Below are 14,289 nucleotides of genomic sequence, written 5' to 3' on the forward strand. Positions count from 1 at the left end.
CGTGGATGATACCACAGGTCCCTTTATGTCCTGACCTTGTTTGCCCTTCCTACCTTCTTGGATGTGGCCTGTTCTCTCCATTTAGCTGCAGAGAGTCTGTTCTGGTAATGTGGCTGTTACCTAGTTGTATCAAAGGGACACGGTGAGCTTAGGGCCCTCCTACTCCATCATCTTCTTCCAACATGGATTTCTTCATATATTAAAAAAAAAAAAACATGCCACATTTTCTTTCCTGCCCATAGTGCAAAAAATGGAATGTCTAGAATTGTGAGACCAGGAGCTGAATTTTATTACTGATCATTTTGGTAACTTGAGATTGACCTCTAGACCTTAAATTCTAGTTAGGAAATCTTTAGGTTTGCCAACCTCATCCCTTCCCCATCATGCATTCAAATCCTCATTTCATTAAAGGAAAAAACAGCTTTTGTATGAGCCTTTATGATGGAGTGGAGGAATGCAAATCTTATAATTAAGAACTCAGTCTTCATTATTAGCCTGTAAATCATACAATAAAATAAACCTGGCAGACATGGCCAACTGTTCATACTCAATTAATTTGGAAATATATTATTCATCTGTTGTGGCCTTCTATTGCAGCTGACAGTTTTGCTTCTCTTCAGCTTTATTAAGGATTTCTGGCAAGTGGCAGTGCCAAAGGGGTTGAAAGCCTAAACACAAAGCAATTGTTGTAAATCTAGAGGAGAGGTGAACCGTGTAACCACCTATAGCTTTCTTCCTGAATTGCCTCCTTCATTTCCATGAGGGCTGGAGAGAATCTAATGAGTTGATATAAAAAAACAGTTTACATTGTCATTTCAGGAAGTGATCCCTGATCGTAAAGCTTTCCGACCAAGTAAGGGTCACAGAGCTGTGGTGGAGACAACGTCCACATCCATCCCAGATTAAAGATAAACTTGTGTTCTGACTTGCCAAATGGTCTCTTCACATCTCATTTTGTGTCGTCCTTCCAGGCTAGGGAGGTAATTGTGCTCTTCGTGGCCCTAGACACCTTTCCTTTTCTTGATATCAAAGAAAGGAGGGTAGGCTGCCTGGGTGGCTCAGGAGGTTAAGCGGCTACCTTTTTTTTTTTTTTTTTTTTAAAGATTTTACTTATTTATTTGAGAGAGAGAGAATGAGAGTGACGGAGAGAGAGCATGAGAAGGGGAAGGGTCAGAGGGAGAAGCAGACTCCCTGCCAAGCAGGGATCCCGATATGGGACTCGATCCCAGGACTCCAGGATCATGACCTGAGCCGACGGCAGTCGCTTAACCAACTGAGCCACCCAGGTGCCCCCAAGCATCTACCTTTGACTCAGGTCACGATCAAGGGATCATGGGATTGTGGCATTAAGGTCTATGTCGTGGGTTCCCGTTCAACTGGGAGTCTGCTTCTCCCTCTCTCTCTGCCACTCTCCCTGCTTGTGCTCTCTTTTAAAAAAGGTAATCTGAGTTTAATTTCTCTGTTTTTATCTAGTTTAAATGTAACCTTGGATGGTATCTCCCTTTTTAAAAGGTATGCTATATGGGTTTTTTCCCCTTAAAAATAGCCCTCGTGTGGCCTTTTATAATTTGCAAAATTAGGACCTATTTCTGTTCCTGAAAAAGTAGCTAAATTCTGTAGGTTCCTGGGCTCCTTTAAGATGATCAATAAAATACAGACAGACCGTTTCCTTCAGAACAATTACCACCCATCAAAACAGGCAATTTCGTGATGACGTGAATTCAGCAGACTTGTTTTGTATGTGTATGTGAGGAGAAAAGAGTTTTTAATTTCCTAAATCTACGTTTTTTAGGGAAGGGGTGAGGATGGATGGTGACAGTTCTTGTTTGAGGGTGTGTGTGTGTGTGTGTGTGTGTGTCCATCCATCCATCCCTGGGGGCAGTAGACTGTCTTAGGATGGCATGGAATCATGGAAGGAATAGATGTTTTAGAATAACAAAGAATGGATCTGTGAGGTAAAATCTGTCAGGCATTTATCAAATGCTTTAAAAGTCAGGCTTCCTTTTTTGGAACCCCTGCCTTAAACATTTTATTGTCCTCAGTCATCAATCATTTCTCAATTCAAATGCTAATCACTTTCCAAATAGACCCTCTCCCGAAGAGCTGCCTATCTGTACTCTGCTACCATCATGCTTATCAGAATTCAAGGTTCTGTTTCATGGGTACAGGCAAATAAAAGATACATGAATGTACCAGCATAAAATATAGTTTCTACTCCTAAAACCTCTAGAAAGAAATAGAAGGGATATGGGACACATCTCTTGCTTTGTTAATATGATTTTGCATTTTGCCTGTCACATTGCAAGAACTCAGTCATTTGTATCTTAAACACATGAATACATAAGCAAACATGAATTCGGGTTCTATAAGAAATGTGACAGGAAAAACAGAACCAGTAGAAACAAAAGGTGCTTTTACTGGTCATTTAAACTCTTCCTTTCTCTTAAAATGAAATTATACATAATGCACTTCAGGTATGATATGAAAAGAAAATGTTACAGTTGTCTTGTTCAGCCGGGTTAGTCATCCCAAACAGGACAGCTTAGCTCAAAACAAGCGTTGTGTCTCTGCTTCCCCATAACAGGCCTTTGTCAAATTACGCGAACTTTAGATCACCCTTCCTCGAGACTGTTGCTTTAGCAGCCCGAGGGCAGTTCCCCAGGTTAGGTATTGAGATGATGCACGGATATTATGCTGGACAAATGTCAACTTGGTGTTGGGATCAAGGGAGATGGGAGAGTACATGCTACATCCCGACACCCTGAGCGCTGATACAGGAGGGGATTAATGGCATCCTACCTACGAAATTCTGGATTGGTACGTTTATAGCTCTCTTCTGGGGACTTCCTCTCCCCTTAGGTTCATCTCTTCATCAGAGCTTGATAAAGATGATTTGGCAAAATAAGAGATGGGTTTTTCCAAAGTTCTGCCAGATCAGTTCTCCAGATCCTTCTAACTCCTTACCTTGCTGAACCTCAGGCTTATTGCCACCTCAGAGGGAGAGGTGCTAACATGTACTGCTTAAATATTGCTTGAGTCTGGATCCTGGTTCCATCATCTTTTGGCTGTGGTGTCTTAGGCAAGTCACTCAACTCTTCTGTGCCTCAGTGTCTCCATTTTCTAAAATGAGATTTAATAATCGCACTGATGTCAGTGGATAATTATGTTAGGTGAGTCAATATGTATAACCGTCTTAGAACTGTCCTTTGCATATGGTAAGTACTCGAAAAGTGTCAGCTACTTTTTATTGTCCTTGTGTCTGTCTCCCAGGAGCATTAGATGATTTCAGCCAGAGGGAAGTGTGGCTACTTGTGGTATCCATGATGACCTCTCCATGGCATTGTAGATTGCTAGTGGAATAGGAGAGGATCAGGACTTAGACACACTCCCTAGGAGGTAATCACAAGGGACAGAAACCCTAGTTGACACTTTCCACTTCTTTTCCCATTTCCATATGGTGACTGACAAATTTCTAGGGAAATTAAAAAAAAAATTAATCATTGTGCCTTGGGTACCTTTATTCTATCTAATCCATTTTTTTTTAAAGATTTTATTTATTTATTTATTTATTTGACAGACAGAGACCACAAGTAGGCAGAGAGGCAGGCAGAGAGAGGAAGGGAAGCAAGCTCCCTGCTGAACAGAGAGCCCGACGCGGGGCTCGATCCCAGGACCCTGGGACCATGACCCAAGCCGAAGGCAGAGGCTTTATAACCCACTGAGCCACCCAGGCGCCCCTATCTAATCCATTTTTAAGAATGCGTGAATGTTAGAAGATGCCTAATAGGTAGGGTTTATTTTTCTCACAGCACGGGGAGTCTGGAATATTGGTTATTGGTCTAGTGGCTGTGGGGTGTACTGTGGTGGCTCTGAAATTCTTGTGGCCTTTTCTTCATATGTGTTACTTCCTTTGTGCCCCTCTCCATCTGAGAAAGCCAAAGGTTTCCCAGACCTACTTCTTCCCACCCCTATCCCATCCTTCATCCGGGCACTTTTTAGTAAGCAGTCATTGGCTAGAATTGGAATGAACACCTGACAAGCCCTACTACAAGGGGGGCTAGGAAGGTGGGGCACAAGGGTGTCAATTTGGACTTAAACAGATCATGACCTATTGCTTAGAACTAGACAGTGACCGAATATTCTCAGGAATCTGGAAAGAGGGTGGTGGCAGTGATTGGCGTTGGCTAGGCCATTAGCGATAGCTTCCAAATAAGCATCCATATTTACTGCTCTTGCCTATTTCAGTGGTAAGCACTTTCACTTGAACTATATCTTGGTTATTCATCCAAACAAATTCATAAATAGGTATCTCATTTTACAATTGAGATAAATGAGGCCGCTACTAAGTGGTGGGGACAGGATTCAAATTCAGGTCATCTGATGTCATGCTGGTGCTCTAACCCACTTTCCCACAGTGATTATATTAGAGCCAGAGGCAAAATGATTACCTGGCACCTCCTTGAGAAAATGAAATGTGATTTGTCAGGCTCATTATTAGAGAGAAGAATCTCCGGGGTCTCCTATTGTGAGTCCTGAGTTGAGAATTACTTGTCACAGCAAGTGACCCAGAATTTCCGTGAAGCTCAGCCTTTCTTCTGAGCCCCTGGACACTTTCATATCTGTACCCATTTCAGGAATTGTGTCTTGATCTCTTGTATTCTTCTGCCTGGGATTCTTTTTCTTCTGTCAATTTATGGCAAGACCCAGTGAAGTAGAACTCATACAAGGTGCATGACCCTGGACATTTCTTGACTTGTGATTACCCTGATGTAATGACATCTTTTCAAGAAACACTCACACATAACTGGTGTGCCTCCTTTCGGTGTAGGGAGGAGTTCACAGTTCACCAAGGATGTTGTGGTGTATTTTCCACCCTGATTGCACTTACATCTGGTTTGAGGCCTAATTATGCCCATCAGCTGTGGCCTGCATGTCTAGCTGTGCAGCTGCAGGGAGAGTTGGTGCTGTGTTCACTTAAAGGGAACTTAGCAGGATTCTCATAAGGGAGATCTAGTAGCCCCTGGTTCAGATCAGGGAAATGGGAGGGCTTCTTTTTTTTCCATTCCTTTTTAGACAGTGGGGGGCCTGGGTACACTGAAGGAAGCACAGTAATATGACGATGCTCTAGCACCTGTCGATATTGGGGAAGAAGACACCTTTCCCTTTTATTCCCTCCAACACCACTTTTTAACAGTTGTCCTTCTCCTTTCAAGTCTCCATCGCAGTAATGAAAAACCTTCCCACAGATCTGAAAGTCGTTAGCACGCCAGTGTAAGTACTATGTGGTCGTTTCATAAATTCTCAGAATGCTTTGAGACCTTAGCACGTCTCTCTAGAGCAGGAGTTAGCGAACTTTTTCTATAAAGGACAAGCTAATAAATATTTTAGACTTTGCTGGTCATCTGATCTCTGTTGCACACACTTATTTCTGCCACTGTAGCATGAAGGCAGCCATCTATAATATGTAAATGAATGTGCATGGCTCTGTTTCAATAAAACTTTATTTGTGAACTCTGATATTTGAATTTCACATAATTTTCACATGTCTGAAAATATTCTTATAAAATTTTTTTTCTAACCATTTTAAAATGAAAAAAAAACTATTCTTATCTCATGGTTTGTACAAAAAGATTTGGTCTGTGAGATGGTCTTTGTTGAGTCTTCTTCTAGAGCAAATCTGTCTAATAGAATTGTCTGTGATGGAGATGGCCTATAATACTGAGCACTTGAAATGTGGTTATCGCAACTGAGGAAATGAATTTTTGATTTTAATTAATTGAAATTGAATTTTCATTTTAAGTAACAACTTGCAGCTAGTGGCTCCTATATCGGACAGAAGTAGAACTCCACTGTTTATCCTACGATATTCAGAACTCTCAGGTTTTTTAACTTTTAGATTAGAAATTTAAGTACCTGGAAGAAGCCTGACTGGCCTAGTTAGGGCAAAATCACATAGACAGTTAGCTTCAGGAGCCCCATTATTGGTGGGGTCAAGCTAGGGGTGGATTTCTTGCCCAAGAGAGCCTGAATATATAACCCAGTAGGGATTCGCTACAATCTCCTGAAGTTCTTGCCTTTTAGGAAGAGCTCCCTAATGAAAAAGGAAAGGAATGACTTCAAAATGACTTACTCTTGGTAGCTGTGGAGTGGGACAGAGATTGTTGCTGTACCTCATTTCCACAGTCCTTAATTCATACCACAGTGTTGACTAGTATAATCTGTCAGAGAATGTCATTGTCATTTTTAAATACGCTGCATGTGTAATCAGTCAGCAAGTATTATTGAGCATCTGCTGTGTCCTTATTAGCACAGGGCAAGGTGTCTTCACAAATCGTTTCAGATTTCTTCTTCATTTCCTGAAAGTTCTCACACAGAGTGCTGTTTTGCAAACAATTAAATTGAAACCAAATGGCCTCTTCATGAAAATAGTATGGATTATCATTCTGTTACAGAAGGCACTTCCGAACTATATCATGCAAAAACTAAGACTTTAATCTTATATCAACTTCTGAAACTCTGAAAAAGTTTAACTTTCAGAGCTTTGACCCTACAAAGTAATGGCCTGTTTATCTGCTAGTCATTCTTGCCTCCTACTTGGGAACCACCTAGAAACTTCCTTGTTTGTGTGGTGTGTGTGAAGAGATGGGGATACTCATTCTGAATGATAAATCAGGTAAGGGACCATTGACATTTCATCTGAGGCTTAAACTGTAGGAAGGTGCAGGTCAGGAAAATTTTGGAGCAGAGATTTCTAGAAACAGCAGCTGCAGGGACTCTAGAGCAGGAATGAAATTTCTTTGTTAAAGGAAGGAAAAGTGGCTGCAGAGATTTGGAGCATAACACAGCAGGAGAACACTGAGGGGTAGATTCTGGAGATGGTCTATGATCAGATCATATAATGAGGCGTGTTAAGCACTCAGCACAGATCTGGAAAATGCCTCATTTTAACACACTGTACACAAAAATTGCATCACTGACTTTGGAGGCAGGACTGTTTATTTATGGCTGAGTTGAAGGTAAAGAATCAGTCAGTGAACATGCATCCAATTGAGAAAATAAGTTGGTAAAATTATGGTCCTAGTTTCCCTCAAGATATTGTAGACTAAGTAGTTCAGAAGGAAATGCCTAATGTTGAGCTGAGCAGGGGGATGTAATCCAGAAACCTCTAACAATGGATGAGTTGGATCTCTTTTGGTCCTTTTGGGATTTAAAAAAAAAAAACAAAACACTTCAAAATGCTGATAAATTGCAGGGCTCAGACCACCAAGAGAAACTAGTATATTAAATCGTAGAAGATGTAGAGCTAAGATATCTAACAAAAAAGCAGTTTGCTCTGAGCAGAAATCAACAAAAAGTCCATAGAACTAGAAGGTAAAACAGCAACAAAACGAATCAAAATAAATTATCAAAATTATTAAACCCATGGAGTCCCAGAAAACCTGTATATGCAATATGTATTAAAATTTTTATTTATTTATTTGTCGGTGGGGGTGGGGGTGACAGGCAGAGGGAGAAGCAGGCTCCCTGCTGAGCAAAGAGCCCTGATGCGGGGCTTGATCCCAGGACTCTGGGATCATGACCTGAGCCAAAAGCAGATGCTTAACCGACTGAGCCACCCAGGTCTCCCTGTACATGCATCATCGCCTGTAGTCTGAATGCTTGATTGCTAGATCTTGGCATGGCTACCAAGGTTTCAAGTCAAACTTGTAGAAGAGGTGCTGCAATGACAGTATTTTAAATTTCTATGAATGAAGGCAAAAGCTGGATTCTCTGATAGAGATCATTCATTTACCTTGATAATAATGTTTGGAAATATACCTATGAACAGGGACTTTGCAAAGTAGTATTTTCCATGGTTAACATCAAAACCATTTTGAACACACTTTTTTTTTTTAAAGATTTTATTTATTTATTTGACAGAGATCACAAGTAGGCAGAGAGGCAGGCACAGAGAGAAGAGGAAGCAGGCTCCCTGCTGAGCAGAGAGCCTGATGCAGGGCTCAATCCCAGGATCCTGGGATCATGACCTGAATCGAAGGCAGAGGCTTTAACCCACTGAGCCATCCAGGCAACCCTTCTTTTTTTTTTTTTTTTTTATTAACTTAAAAAAAAATTTTTTTTAATTTATTTGACAGAGAGAGCACAGGTAGGCAGAAAGGCGGGCAGAGAGAAAGAGGGAAGCAGGCTCCCTGTTGAGCAGAGAGCCTGATATGGAGGTCGATCCCAGGACCCTGAGATTGTGACCCGAGCTGAAGGCAGAGGCCTCACCCACTGAGCCACCCAGGTGCCCCATTTTGAACACACTTTTTTACGACAGTAAAGTGGGGATGGCAATTGCTACTGCAAATGCAGGTTGAGTCGGTGGTACAGGTAGAGTGTGCCTCTGATGATCTCCTTCAGAGCACCACCAGTCACACAGGCCATTGGCTTGAGGTCTTCACCCAGCTTTTGAGCATGTGCACCAAGGGGTTGTGATACCATTATCAGATGTAATTTATTTCATTACAGGTATCAGTTTCTAGAAATCAAACATGACTGTAGGAAGTAAGGACTTGCTGTTATGAAAATATTTTTTTTGAAAATGTAAAATTTCCATTGCTACCGATAGCAGTGGCTTAAGAGTATGCAATACTGGACAGTGTTATAATTCCCAGAAAATATTATCAGGATTTTGAGACTTCTTATGGTTGTTCAAGGAAAGGTGAGCTAATAAATGTGTGTTTGCCAAGAACATGGGGGTAGATATAAAGCCTAGAAAGCACCAGGTTTTGAGTTGTTCACGAGGGTCTAAGTTAGCTAGTTTTTGTATCTTGATTCATCGCAACTATTCTGTTTTATTTTTAACCATTGAAGAGGCTCCTTGACAGCACTGAGAACACAGCAGGAAGGAGTTGTGGCTGTGAATGCACACTGAAGTGTGGGTATGGAGAGAGAGGGGGCATCCATGTTGCACAGCCTGTTGTATCTTTCTATTTTAGTTACAGAATCAGAAATAAAAAAAATAAGCCACCACACTTACCTCAAGCACCAAGGAGGACTGTGACCAAAGAACAATATGTGATTTGTGTGAACAGTAGTTATCATTTTCTTTCTAGTGCAACTATTTTACTGTACCTGCTTGGCTTTCTAATTTCTTGGAAGCTTCAACATAAAACAAACAAAAAAATCTGTGTCTGTTGATAGCCGAGTGGCTGGTTCTCACCCACTTTAGTTTCTGCTGCTTCTGATGAACCTTGATCTTCATGCTTTACAGCTGACTCGTCTCCAGCTCATCCCTCCTTCTTGAGGGGGTGTTGCTGTCCAGGCCTACTTTTCCTGGCATTGCAGTATTGATCAGCCTTAATGACTTCATGGCAGATACACTTGGCCTTTTTGACCTGAAGGGGCAAACGCAATTCTTAAATACCTTTGAACTAGAGGGTATTATGCTAAGCAAAATAAGTAAATCAGAGAAAGACAATTATCATATGATCTCGCTGCTATGAGGAATTTGAGAAACAAAACAGAGGATCATAGGGAAAGGGAGGGACAAGTGAAACAAGATGAAACCAGAGAGGGAGACAAGCCATAAAAGACTCTTAATCTCAGGAAACAAACTGAGGGTTGCTGGACGGGAAGGGGGTGGAAAGATGGGGTGGCTGGGGGATGGATCTGGGAGGGTATGTGCTATGGTGAGTGCTGTGAATTGTGTAAGACTGGTGATTCACAGACCTGTACCCCTGAAACAAGTAATACATTATATGTTATATGTTAATTATATGTTACATATATGTTATACATTATACATTATATGTTAATGAAATTATATGTTACATTATGTTATATACATTATATGTTAATGAAAATTATATGTTAATGAAACATTATATGTTACATTATATGTTATACATTATATGTTAATGAAACAAAATTATATGTTAACAAACAAAATTATATGTTAATGAAACAAAACAAACAAACAAACAAATCAAATACCTCTGAATCCCAACGGCAGTCCAGGGCTAAAAAAAAATCCTTTTCTGCAATATGGCAAGATGAAGCTCTGAATAGAAATACCTATCCTTAATGTTAAAAAAAAATTCTGTATTTGACCCTAAAATAATTCGATTTTAGAAAATGCTCTTCTCTGGGTGTTGGGTGGCTCAGTCAGTTAAGCATCTGCCTTCGGTTCAGGTCATGACCCGCTCCTGCATGGAGCTCCTTGCTCAGTGAGGCGCCTGCTTCTCCCTCTGCCTGCTGCTCCCCCTGCTTGCGCGCTCTCTCTCTGACAAACCAATAAATAAGATCTTTAAAAAAAAAGAGAGAGAAGAAAATGCTCTTCTCTTTTTCACACAATTTTAGTCACTTTCTTTTAACACCATGCACGTAAAGCTAGAAGTAAAGTATTAAGGTTGAGGACACCACCTGAGAGATGAATTATGGTGAAAATAACTGTTCAAGGAGAAAGAAGGTAGTTTGAAGTCCACACATTTATAATCCTCTATTTCCTGCCAAAGGAGGATTCTGCCAGGAATATCGTATGATATAAACAGGGGAAGGAAGGCTTTCCATGGACCACTGAGCAGTCATCTTCTGGTAACCAGTTCCTGTCCTATGCTATTCCTATAATCTTTTTTTGACAAATCAGAACATGTTTTATTCACTTTTTCGACATCAGAGAAATTTGATGCCCCCAATATTGACTTTTTAATGTAATTGCAGTTTTATTTGATGGGATTTCAAAGAAACAGGAGTAATAGTTTTGTATGTCAATTCAAATGTATGCCCGTTGAAAGATGTGGGGATGCATACACATGTACACACGTACAAATACTATTTTGGAATGGAATGAAGTGATTCTTATGGTTTTAGATTTTGTCTTTAGAAAGATCATCAATTATTTAAGTTTGAAATGCAGCCCGCCAGGAGACAATGTAATCTATAAGTGGCTGAGATTTTCAATTATACCTGGTAATTTGTCAAATGTTCACTTCACTTAGCATTAGTGTTTATTGATAATTTTTATAATCTCTAGGTTACTCTGATCCTTTTGATCCCATTTTTCTTTTAATATTTATATCTTTAAGTATAATTAGTGATTGCTCATCAATTTAAAAGCTATTTAATAGCCTTTAAATATTCATTTTTAAATGCCCTTGGCTGACTTGAATGTCTGTGTGTGTGTGTGTGTGTTTGTGAAATTCTTCCTAAATAGCCACAATACAAGAGTAAAGCATTTAATACTGACTTAAATACATGAACTATTCAATTCAAACCTATGTAAATCATCTTGGGTTCAATTATGTTTATTCCATCTGTTTTTATCATCTGCTGTTAGGATAATTTATCATTTCTACATGGTATTAAAATGTAAATGAATCAAGAGAGGAAACACATCTGTGGACTGTTAGTTAATAAAACTACATTGGGCAAGTGAGCTAAGTCATAATAATTAATTAAATTTCACTGCCCGTATATGCTTGTAATTGTATATTTAGTGTGCATTTGCATAATCACATAATGGGATCTATATGATTCATGCTTTGCTGAGCGTAAGCTGGATGCACAAATTACCAGTTCAAAATTAGAGTTGCTTATAAAGGTATCACAGAGACATTTTACTTTTTTCAAGAAATGATATATAGGAAGTAAATTAAAAAAATTTTTTTAACAAGGGAACAAATCTACCCCTCTATTTATTTACTTTTCAGTAAGTTTAAATCCTTGAGGGATACAACATCACATGGATTCTGTGACCAGTGGCTTTAGCTGGAAGGTTTCTTTGGAATTTGGCATGAACCATGCCACTATTTCCATGAGCATGAGTTCCTTTTCCCCAGTTTACTCTAGCTTTGTTCTGTTGCCACCAGGAGTCACTGTGTTGTTCTTTACTTTGTACACATAAGCACATCTCTTGCCTAGATAGAATGCAGTTTCATCTAGAGCATAAACCCCTTCGGTCTTGAGAAGAGTTATGTGCTCCTCTGGTTCCAGACACCCTGTTTATAACTAGCAAAAATGGCCTTGGACAACAGTTGTCATTACAGGAATCCTGTTCCCAGCAGGCCTCCACAGGTTCCACGATGGTAGAAAGAGAAAGGCTAAAAAAAAGGGGAAAAAAAATCTTCGAATGTGAGTTACGCATTCTTTTTCATTTTTTTTTAAAAAGACTTATTTATTTATTTATTTATTTATTTATTTGAGAGAGAGAGAGTGCAAGTGGTGAGGAGGGGCAGAGGGAGAGAGAGAATCTCAAACAGACTCCCTGCCTAGTTTGGCACCCAGTGCAGGGGGGGCTCAGTCTCTCAACCCATGAGATCATGACCTGAGCCAAAATCAAGAGTCGGACCCTCAACTGACTGAGCCACCCAGGCACCCTTGTCAGTTATGCATTCTTAAAGTTTAGAAAAGTAACTGATTGAAAAGACGTCAGCCCTGGCTTGGACAAATTCTGGCTTTGTTCTTTGAAAGCCTGCTTTTTAAAGTACAATGGTAGTATATTTCGTAGCTTTCTATCAGGGAAGGGTTTACTTTTTTGAAGACATGGTGTGAGCTGCTCAGATTAGGTATTGTCCTGAGCTAGCTTGTATGTCTAGGGCCCCTCTCTCATAATATTTTGTGATTGAATCACATTCCAATCAGTCTAATCCCCAAATTTATTTAATTAAAAAAATGAAGCCTTATTTTAGGACCATATCCTGGGGCAACATTGTGCATACTGGCCTTAAACTCATGGATACATACTCAGTGGTTTAAAGCCTCTGCCTTCAGCTTAGGTCATGATCCCAGGGTCCTGGGATCGAGCCCCCCATCAGGCTCTCTGCTCAGCAGGGAGCCTGCTTCCTCCTCTCTCTCTGCCTGCCTCTCTGCCTGCTTGTGATCTCTGTCTGTCAAATAAATACAATCTTAAAAAAAAAAACAAACCTCATAGATACATATGACTTCTAGCATTTGTTCTAGGTGACTGGGGACAATTTCTGCAGTGATGTGCTGTAGACAGCAGTCTCTAGACAAAATCTATTCTTGGTACTGTCCATCTCCACCTCCTCAAAACCTAGTCCTCTCCAGCTGCCCTCTGATTAGCAGATCAAAATAGCTCACTGCAAGTGTGAGTGACAGAGACTTAACTTCTGAAGTATATTTGCATATTGAAAAGAACCTTGTCATTTTGAATAAATTTTGAAAATGCCAGTCTGTTCAAACCACTCCCCTGCCTGATGTCCTTTCCTGGCTCCTCAGTGCATCAAGTTCAAGTCTAAATTCCTCAAGGCATTTAGCATTGTCTCCTGGCTTTTTTATCTTGTGGTCACCTCAGCTTTCTTGTTCTGCCTTCCTTGTCGCTCACCAGTGATCCTTCTTCAGCTTAAGAATTGGATTGCCAAGAAACCTCAAGTGAACACAAGTTGAGCATTGCATTATTAAAAAAAAAAAAAAATGGACAAGTGGTGTCAGGCACTAGACTGTCTCAGTCTCATAATTAGATTCCTTCTTCACTAATGCTAAATTAAAGAGCAGTTCAGTTGGGTGGCTATTCCAGATACCAGTCAATTGAAGATGCTAAAATGTGATTAGAATAAATTGGAAATAGAGAACCAGTTAATTCAGGTATCTAAGTGTAATTCCTTTTGTAAGTGGGCAAAAATTGAAAAAAAAAAAAGTCTCTCCTTCTCCCAAAAGAGAAGGTACCTTCTTGTGAAAATAAAAATATAACAGAGCACAGGTCCGGTACTACACACTGGTTCATCCACTGAGCACTTTATCATGGGTAGAGCAGGTTCAAGTTGCAAGTTGAAGCGATAGGGCCGATTGCCAACCTAGAGAACAATCAGACAAGCAGTTAGTGAAAATAGAGCAAACTGAAAAAAAAAAATTATAAAAGGAAAAAGAATACAAGTTCCTTATGAATTCATTAAGAATGAATGAGTTTTTTTTTGGTATTTAAATTTTTCTCTTTTTGGAAAATGAATGCCCCTGTCAAAAATAATCCTCCTTTGGGGATATGGACATTGGGGAGGGTATGGGCTATGATGAGTGCTGTGAAATGTGTAAACCTGGCGATTCACAGACCTGTACCCCTGGGGATAAAAATACATTATATGTTTATTAAAATAAATAAATTAATAATAAAAAAAGAGGATAAAGGGAAAAAAAATAATCCTCCTCAAAAGTTTAAGAAAAACCTGCATGCAGAACTAAATCTATAGAGAAGATGTTTCCCTGAAAGAATAAACCAAATAAGTAAAAGAAAAAACAAAAAATACTTGAAATAGTATTTTGAGTAGGCCTGATTGGGAAAAGAAAAGTCTGTAA

General features: G+C 39.8%; 1 pseudogene across 1 annotated transcript in view; it reads right to left on the minus strand.

Moving 5' to 3' along the window:
• Positions 1 to 11,695: 11,695 nt before the first annotated feature.
• Positions 11,696 to 14,289, minus strand: part of LOC308352439 (large ribosomal subunit protein eL33-like) — a 58,284-nt pseudogene continuing 55,690 nt past the window's right edge. Inside the window, exons 2-3 of the transcript in view lie at positions 13,716 to 13,793; positions 11,696 to 12,002 (exon numbers count right to left, since the gene is read on the minus strand). The product of the transcript in view is annotated as a large ribosomal subunit protein eL33-like (transcript). The remainder of the gene's footprint in view (positions 12,003 to 13,715; positions 13,794 to 14,289) is intronic.

This window comes from Martes martes, assembly GCF_963455335.1.
Source record: "Martes martes genome assembly, chromosome: 11".
Taxonomy (NCBI): Eukaryota; Metazoa; Chordata; class Mammalia; order Carnivora; family Mustelidae; genus Martes; species Martes martes.